Genomic DNA, 9,393 nt, shown 5'->3' with positions numbered 1-9,393 from the left:
GAGGAAAGAATAATTGGTAAAGTAGAACAAGGGCTAAGAAATTCATACCGAAGATGTGGAAGCAATGGATTCAACTCCAAGGTAGGAGGCTCTTCAATTGAAGGCTTTGTAGGAGTTTTCCTATTTTCATGATCCAACGAGAGTTTACGGGGTGCATAGTTGTACGACCCTATTCCTTGCAAAGAACACACATTCCATGAAGACATCCATCTCGTCATCATCAAAGTTGAGCAAGACACCTCCAACATATCCCCATAGTGATCGTGGCACTTGTATCATCAACAATCACATCGGTCACCAAGTTCACGAAAGAACACACTTCATTGCTATTTGGTTGCCGCATAGATTTGCACGTGGAATACCACTTTTTCATCACCACTCGGAAAGTGAGTTCTCCGGCTTCCACATCCACAAGTTCCTTCCCCGTAGCAAGGAAAGGTCTTCCAAGAATAATCAGCACCTCATAGTCCACTCACAATCAAGAATGAAAAATCCGCTGGAAGAATGAATTTATCAACAGAACTAATACATCTTCAATTACTCCCAACGATCTCTTCATGGTGCTATCAGCCATTTGTAATCTCATAGATGTGGGTCTTGGTTTCCCAATTCCCAAAGTCTTGAAAATCGTATAGGGCATCAAACCGATACTTGCCCCAAGATCACAAAGAGCTTTAGCAAACTCGGCACTTCCAATGGTACAAGGGATTGTGAAAGCACCAAGATCTTCCAATTTAGGTGCCATTGAATGCACAATTACACTCACTTGATGAGTGACTTTGATGGTTTTAAAATTCATCGACTGCTTCTTTGTTACCAAATCCTTCATAAACTTTGCATAACCGGGCATTTATTCCAAAGCTTCAACTAATGGCACATTGATCGAGAGGCTCTTCATCATGTATGAACTTTTTGAACTAATTCTCACCATTTTGGTTGGCAAGCCTTATATGGAGGAGGAGGCTTAGGAAATGGTGTCTTAGCCTTTTGCACTACCGGTTCCGATATGTCAATAACGTGATCCCTAGACAGGTTCACTTCCTCTTAAGTCTCTTCCACATTGTCATCAATATCAACCGCACTTTATAATTTTCTTGCACCACATTGTTCGGGATCTCTTCTTCTTATACCACTTGCTCATCATCGATAAGTTGCCTTTGACTTGAGGTGGGTGCATTCTCTCCTCTTCCACTTCTTGTAGTAACGGCCATGGCATGCCCCGTGTTGTTCCCACCCTTTGGGTTCACCACCGTGTCACTTGGTAGTGCCCCCTTAGGACGAGAATTTAGAGCTTGAGAGATTTGCCCCATTTGGACTTCTATGTTGCGGATTGATGTGTTGTGTGAGGCAAATCGGGCATCTGAATCGGCATTTCTTCCATCATTTGCTTGAACATATTCTCATTTTGCCCCATTTCATTATTGGAAGAACATGGGCCATGGGATGGATAAGGATGCGGGTTGCTCAGTTGTTGATACATCGGGGGCCTTTGAAAACCCGACCCCCGATTGCCTTGATTATTGTTCCATCCGCCTTGATTGTTACCCCCCAATTACCTTGATTGTTTCCACTCCAATTTCCTTGATTGTTATTGTTATGCCAATTCCATTGATTGTTTCCACCACTCCAATTACCTTGGTTGTTAGAATTCCAATTGCCTTGATTGTTTTGAGATCGCCATAGTTGTTGACTTGGGCCTTGGAAATTGTTTCGTTGCCCTTGAAAGTTGTTCACATATTGCACCTCCTCTTCTTGTTCATTGTAAGAATCGTCTTGATCAAACCCGCTATCTTCTTGCACATAATTATCCACTTTATGTTACATTTGCGGACCCTTGTTCCTTTTTTTTTCACCATCATGTTCACTCCCTCCATGGCATTGACTTGCTTAGTATTTTTCACTTGTTGAAGTTGAGCCTTTGCTAATTGACTCATGGTAGTAGTCAATTCGGCAATGGCTTGCCCATGGTCATGCAACTCTTTGTGAAGGTGGATCACATTGGGATCGCCTTGTGGAACATTATCCCAATATTTCCACGCGGAAGATGTTTCACCACACATTGGTTGGTCGTATTAATAACTCGATAAAAAGTTTGTTCAATCATATTTTCCATCATGCCGTTGTTGGGAAATTCTTTGAACATTCTCCTATTCCGCTCCCATATCTCGTGTAGTAGCTCATTAGACTCTTGCTTTAAGGCTAGAATCTCATCCTGAAGTGTAGCCATATGCCCCTCAGAGAAAAACTTGGAAATAAATTTCTCGAATGGTTCAGCAAACGTTCCAACAACTCTAAATCTTTCCCCGTAGAGAGAAGGGAAAAAGCCTTAGCCTCAAAGAATCCTCGAAGACATTTGTTTGGTCACTCCCCCAAAAACTGTCCACAAACCCCTTCAAGTGTTTATGCACATTTTGACTCGGAGCCCCGGTGAAGAAACCTCATTGCTCCAGTAAAGTGAGCATCACATTGGTGATTTGAAAGTTGCCCGCCCTAATACGGGATAGGACTATAGCACTTGCATACCCTTTATTGGGCAACACCCGGTGTGGAGTCGCTCGTGCAGGAGGTGGGGGTGGAGCGGGGACATTATCATGAGGCGCTCGGCCTCTTCTATTGGCTTGAGGTTCAAGAGGAACCTCGTCAACTTGCTCGTCCTCGACGTCCACATCCCTCCCAAAGCAATATTTTTGAGCTCATTGTTTGCCATGATTGTACCTACGATTACTCAAACAGGTTAGTAACACAGAAGGAAAAGAAGACATTCCAATAACACACCCAAATATATAGACCATTTTTAACTCCCCGACAACGGCGCCAAAAATTGATCACGTCCAAATGCACGCCTATAAAGAGGTATGACACGGTCGTTTGCAATAATAAAACCCAACAAAGAGTCGGGGTCGAATCCACAGTGAACTAAGATGGGAGCTAGAAGTATATATTCAGAATGAGCAAGTGAAGTATCTAGATTTCACTTTCACAAATAGGTTTTTGTTTCAACTTCTAAAATTAAGCTAATGATTGCAAATTCAAAGATATAAAACTAGAGATAATTGTTTTGAGTGTTTTCCAAATATACAAAAGGCCTATATTTGTGACCATGACCTAGGTGTTTACCTAATGAGATAAAGACTTTTATGCTCGTTTTATTGAAGGAGGTGTATTATAGCACACGACATTACGTTTCCCACTCAATACCTCTCGGTCAGTGAGTGGTTTTATACAATTTGGCTTCTTAAGACCAATGGGTATCTACCAAAACGATTGATAAGAGCTCAAGTTGTGTTGTTACTATCTCTAGGTTGAACCCTTTAATTGGGTTAGTCAATCTCGCAGTTGACCTAATTTCTTGTTAGCTAAGTTAACCTAGACTAGATCCCTCTTTCTCAAGAAGAGACTAAGTCAATTTATACAATGTTAGAAATTTCGGACAAAAATACCCTTCGGCAGGTTCTGCGGCCGCGCAATTCCATCTGCAGTCCGCAAATTCTTCACCTTGTAGGAGCTGGGATTCTGCGCCGCACAATTCTTAATTGCGGTCGTGAGGCAATATTTCTGTGGTCCGCAGATTTAGCACTGCGGCCGCAACCTAGTCTTCTGCTGTTCGCACCTTTACTTCTGCGACCGCAAGGCACTTCTTCTACGGCTGCACAATTCTTGTGTGGTCCGCAATTCTGAGGGACTCGAAACTTGGAAATTTGCACACCCTCTGAAGTTGATCTCAAGCTCTTCTTTTGCGGCCGTACTATTCCTGTGCGGTCCGCAGTTTGCTAGAAAGTCTATTGGGATTTCCTTCATTGTCTGCGACCACAGATGGAATTCTGCGGTCCGCATTTTGTAAGCTTCTGTGCCTTTTATTGCCTGGTGTTTAGATTACTCCTGTTTGAGTCTGATTTCATCTCAGGAGTCCAACTTCAAACATTTCTGTAATTTTTCACATTTCATCAGTTTCAGGGACACAATTCAATGCTTTTAGACTAAAACAAAAGCTAAAATGCGCTACTAAGTAGTCAAAATCCCCACTTATCAGTAGCTGCTTGGCGTTTTCGCAGACCTTGTATCTCCTTCCCTATCCTTCCACTTATTGTATTTAATTTCGGATTATGATAGACAATATTTTCCTAGACTTGTGTTACTTAGATGCTCATTTACTCTGTGACACCCCGATGTTGGGAGTTTCGGCGTTATGTTTTGGGTTTTCTATCCCGTTTATGAGAACTTTTATTATTACAAACTGCTTAAATTCATTTTCCGTGAAACATGATGGAAATAAAGTCAGTTTGCCTAGTACCACGTTAGGCGCCATCACGATAGGGTAGTTTTGGGTCGTGACAATATATGAAACAATGAGAAACAACAATAAAATTGTATTTAAATATGCTAGTCTAAGTAAATATTATGGGCTCATATAATTGTATTAATTATGTAAGTCCAATATGTATGAGTTGAGTAAATAAGTCTAAATCCATTGGGTTAACCCATTTAGGTAGGTACAAGTGATGGGCCCACTTCATTAAGCCCAAAATATCATCTTCCTATAGGCCCAGTTAGGTGTCATGTGTCAAATGACGTGGCACGCCATGTCAAACGGTGAGCCAATAGAATCATGCAGTGTGTCAAATGACAAGACATGGCAAATTAAATTAAAAAGCCAATGAAACTGTGTCACATGTGCAAGTGACATGTTCTGGCCAATCAAATACGGCATCACGCTTCAATTTGATTGGTCAGAAAGAGTTTGTTCTCATCACAACTCTTCTCTTCCACAATGATGAATAAGGGTTTTCATAACTTAAAAAAGACGCAAGAAGTTATAACAAGAAGCAAGAGAGAGCTCGTGGATCAAACACTGTAAATTTTCCTACAAATTTCAAGCTTCAAAAAATTAAGGTACAACAATGAACATTATATATGAAACAATGAGAAACAACAAGAAAAACATGCTCTATAAATTCTGAACAAAATGATTCTTGCAAAAATAAAACAAAAAAAATTGTTCCTTGAATATGTTACTTAGTGTATAGCGATTGAATAAATTCCTCGATATTCTTGTTGGAACTTCCTCCTTCATTTGTTGCTTCCTTAGCCAATTGTTTCCATTTAATTGTATTCTCTTTAAGCATTACTCCTTTTTCTCCCTCCATAACTTCCTTTATAGAACTTGCTATTACTTCTCTAGTAATTATCCCATCTTTTCCAGCCTTAACTCGAATTTCAGTTTGCCATATATCCATAATAAACTTAACATTAGTTGGTTCATCTGCCCATTGGGGCATACCAACCATTGGCACTCCTAAACTTAACGATTCGAGTGTCGAATTCCATCCACAATGAGTAGAGAAATATCCAACTGATTTATGAGCCAAGACATCAAGCTGAGCACACCAATTCACAATTAGTCCTTTTTTTTGATAACATAGACATGAATTGTTTTGAAAGTTTGTGCACTTCGGAAATTCTAATAATCCATAAAAAGTAGCAGTTGGTCATTAGTAATCCTGAGGCTAGTTCCTCCATTTGTTTTTCTCCAAGTCGAGCCAAACTCCCAAATGATACATAAACAACTGAGCCAATTTCCCTTGAGTTTAGCCAATTTATACAAGTTTCAACATTAGGACCCAAACCATTTTTTTTGATATCCCTTAGTTGCTTGTCAACATATATTGGCAGAAAAGTTGGTCCAATGGTTTTGATTGAATATTGGGTCCTTAACCAGTTGATCACCTGTACAAATTCAGTAACAAAATAATAAGTGTTCATGATTCGGTTTAGTTCAATTTTCGTAAATAAAAAAAGGAAACCAAACCAACTAACATGCATATGCATGTCAAATATTGTGTTGAACAAAAAGTATGTAATCTTGTTGAGAGATGTATAGTGTTTTGTTGAAGTGTGTAACCATCTAATCTAACATGGTATCAGAGCTGGTTGAGATTTTGGGTTCGAGTCTCATTGTCATCCATTACTAAAAAGAATTTCTACGTGTTTGGCTCATAATAAAAGAATCATGAAGCCCATTCAACACGTGAAAAGAGGGCGTGTGTTGAGACATAATTAAATAAATAAAAGTATGCTCTTTCTAATAGTTTAAGCTTTTAGATGAGATGGTTACACACATCCAACTTACAGTTCATAATATGTACGTACCTCGTTTTCTAACACGTCAAAAGTGTTGAACAAAAGCCAATCTACTTTTTTCAAATTGATAGTCAGGCCGAAGAAAAGTCTTGCAATAGTTGGATGTAAATCACGATGTTGGTATACAAAAGAAGGCAAGTCTTCCTTTTCCAACAAGGGAAGTGAAGGCAACGAAAAAGTAGAACCATCTAAAGGAATTTTACTTGTTTCTGGATGCATATGATAATATATAGCAGAAGGAGCACAAGGTATTGGAGAAAATGCTGCCACTTTTAGTCCTAGTTGGTGTGCTAAGTCAATTATCCAAGAGGCAAGTGAATCAAAATGAGAACTTTCACATCAGGAAATTTCTCAATAATAGCTCTAAAGTTGTTAGTAATTTGTGCTTGCTACCATTCAAGAAGATCATCAATATTGTTTCCATTTAGTGGCGCGCGCGATTCGTCGTGTGGAATGAACTAAATGTTGATTAATGAGCCATTACAGTCCGATAACATGGACATGCAAACGAAATCTAACGTGAAAATGGTCAGGTCTTGATACCAAACACTTAGAAAAATGAACCATTGGGTTTATGTGTCCTTGTAAAGGAGAAGGAAGAGCTAAAACATGAATTTTTTTTTCTGCTGATTTATTCCATTTTGCCCTCAGTTTTTTTCTTAGCTCTCTCTTTTTCAGCTTATTTTCAGACTTATATATATCAAAGTAGTTTGAGAGTAGACAAGAAGAAAAAGAAGCCAATTAATATATGCAACGATTGAACTAGCTAGATCGATTGAAAAAATTTGAGAAATGATGAAAATAAGTATAGTCAAGAAAAATGTATTATTCAAACATATGTATTCTATTAAAAAAGACTTAGTATCACTTTCAATAAGTCAGTTTTAACTGGTGCAGAATTTAAAATTTCGTAAGGTGAATATTATATTGTGATAATAATCTGATTTTTTAATTTATAGTTTCTGGTGATTGACTAATTTTTCTTTTTCAACACGTTGTAGTTGACTGTGAAGTACTGCAGTTACACTGTTTAACCAGAAAATGAGTATTTCAGTCAAAACGTAATTTTTAGAAGAACTCGGGTTACTGATAATCGAATAATGAAATAATTGAGTAACAAGAAAAGAAAAATTGAGATTGAAGGGATAATAGAATAAGCAGATTTTTTGCAATGTAAATAAGTATATTTCAGCAATAATCAGTGTGTCCTACAAATGTTATTTTCTCTCCTTTTATAGCTACTTCTAAGTACTACGTTTCTTTCTCTTCATAATGGAGCCATTATGAACAATTAATGACATTAATGTAACGTTATAACTAATAATCGTAACTGTTTCATGAAGATTCTATAACGCTTCCTTTCATTGATTCTCATTAATTGCAGATAATACGTATCTGTACTTTTTTGCTAACCAGGTTCATTCTTCCGCCGTCTCTTCAAACTATCAAGAGATACGAGTAACCGTCTCTTTCTTATTTTATGGTATTCTTCCCCGTACCTATCATGACTCACAGCTCTTTGAATACTTTCTGCCATTTGTCATACTTTGACTGATCCACGTGTCTTGACATGTCAGCATACAATTAAAATCAAACGTTAATTTGATTTTCCCAATACAGATAGTCCCCCCACTTGCCATATATTGAACAATTGAATATTTGGGAAGTGGATCTCATTAAAGCAGGAATATTTGCCGCCATTATACCTTCTCTAGAACTGACGCTTCGCATGTCACTTCCACTTAATGCTCGTGACACGTGGCGTCTTTTGATTGGGACTGCAACCCTTCAGCGTCTTTTAGGGCTTTTTTACGGCTACATCAATCACGAAGTGACGGTTTTCATTATGACGTTCCCATCATTACCTTTTTCGTTTGACGGTTGCTTCTGAGTATAAATATATCCTTTGTCTTTTTTTTTTTTCATAAAAAGGTTTTCCATCTTTGACTATTCAATCTTCCTTTCTTCTCCATATAGCAATGTCTTCTTCAAACCCTGATCCTCGTAAAGTCCTTATTGTAGATGAATTTCCTCTTGCTTCAACTAGGAGCAGGAGAGGAGGTAGGTTACGTAGTTTAGGATCAACATCCATTAGAGGTTCGCCTTCACCTTTACCTAGTTCTACTCCTCCTCCTTCTTCTAGAACTAGGGGTTCTCTTCCACATAGATCTTCTGCCAGAAGTAGGGACTCTAATGATCCAGTCCGTGAACCCAAAGTAGACGAAATTATTCCCTTTGAACTTTCTTTTTATACTGATAGAGATTCAATTAGGAAACAGGTTTCTTCTATTTCCTCTCTTGATCGTGCTGATGTTTACCCTTCTCAGATTACTGAAGGTTTGATCTCTGTTATCCGTAGAGACTGCCATTGGAAATTTAATTTCCCAATTATAATTCCTAATGCAAATTAAAGGATCACGTCCTTCAAGGCTGACTTTTCTTTCGTGTATACATATCCCTTTACATTGGATTTTAGACCCCCTATTGGTCCTGTTATTATTGAATTCTATAATTTTTTCAATGTGTGTTTAGGAAAAATTGGCCCTATTGTATGGAGGGCTGTTGCATGTTTAAGGTACTTGGCTAATTTGGCTCAACTACCCTTCACCTTTTTTCACCTAATTCATCTTTATTCCCCTAAGCTATTCCGTCAATGGAATTTTCACTCTGGTGGCGAGGAGTAAGAGGGTTTTAGTCAGCCCTGAGGATGATAAAGATCGTGGCTGGTACGCCCAATTTGTTGCTGCTCCCACGGTAGGGCTAGTAGGTGAAGAAAATATGTCATTCCCTGAAAAGTAGAATTTTGCACATTTTTTTTTACAACTTTCTCTTTTTTCTATTTATATAAAAAGAGTATGTACTTCCTGTGATTGTTTTGCTTTTTTATTCCAGCAACCATGGGAACTGTTGAAGAGATTTCCAATTTTCGTGGTTGGGTAGAATAGTTATTGACCATTGCTCCAATGGAAGTTAGATCTTGGAAGTACCTCTCGAATAGGTTTGGTTGGAAGGTTAAAACCGACGGTAAGAATATTTCCATCTTATTTTCATCTCATTCTTTCATTAGAATATTTTTAACCCTTCTTTTTATGAGGGTTTTCTATTCGTGGTGTTAGTGCTGAATCGATTGCATCTTCTAGACTTTCTTTGGCAAGAGCTCAGGAGATAATTTTGGGTTCTTTATCGGAAAGGAAAGCTAGCAATCCCAGGATTCTAAAGAAGAAGAGGAACAGGATGGGAGTTCATTGATTAAAA

At 38.3% G+C, this 9,393-nt stretch overlaps 1 pseudogene; it reads right to left on the bottom strand.

Moving 5' to 3' along the window:
• Positions 1-5,009: 5,009 nt before the first annotated feature.
• Positions 5,010-7,675, bottom strand: LOC109213604 (annotated as a pseudogene).
• Positions 7,676-9,393: the final 1,718 nt, after the last annotated feature.

The sequence above is a fragment of the Nicotiana attenuata genome, unplaced genomic scaffold (genome assembly GCF_001879085.1).
Source record: "Nicotiana attenuata strain UT unplaced genomic scaffold, NIATTr2, whole genome shotgun sequence".
Taxonomy (NCBI): Eukaryota; Viridiplantae; Streptophyta; class Magnoliopsida; order Solanales; family Solanaceae; genus Nicotiana; species Nicotiana attenuata.
The sequence above is the reverse complement of the archived record's forward strand: the minus strand, read 5'-3'. Positions and strand labels throughout refer to the sequence as shown.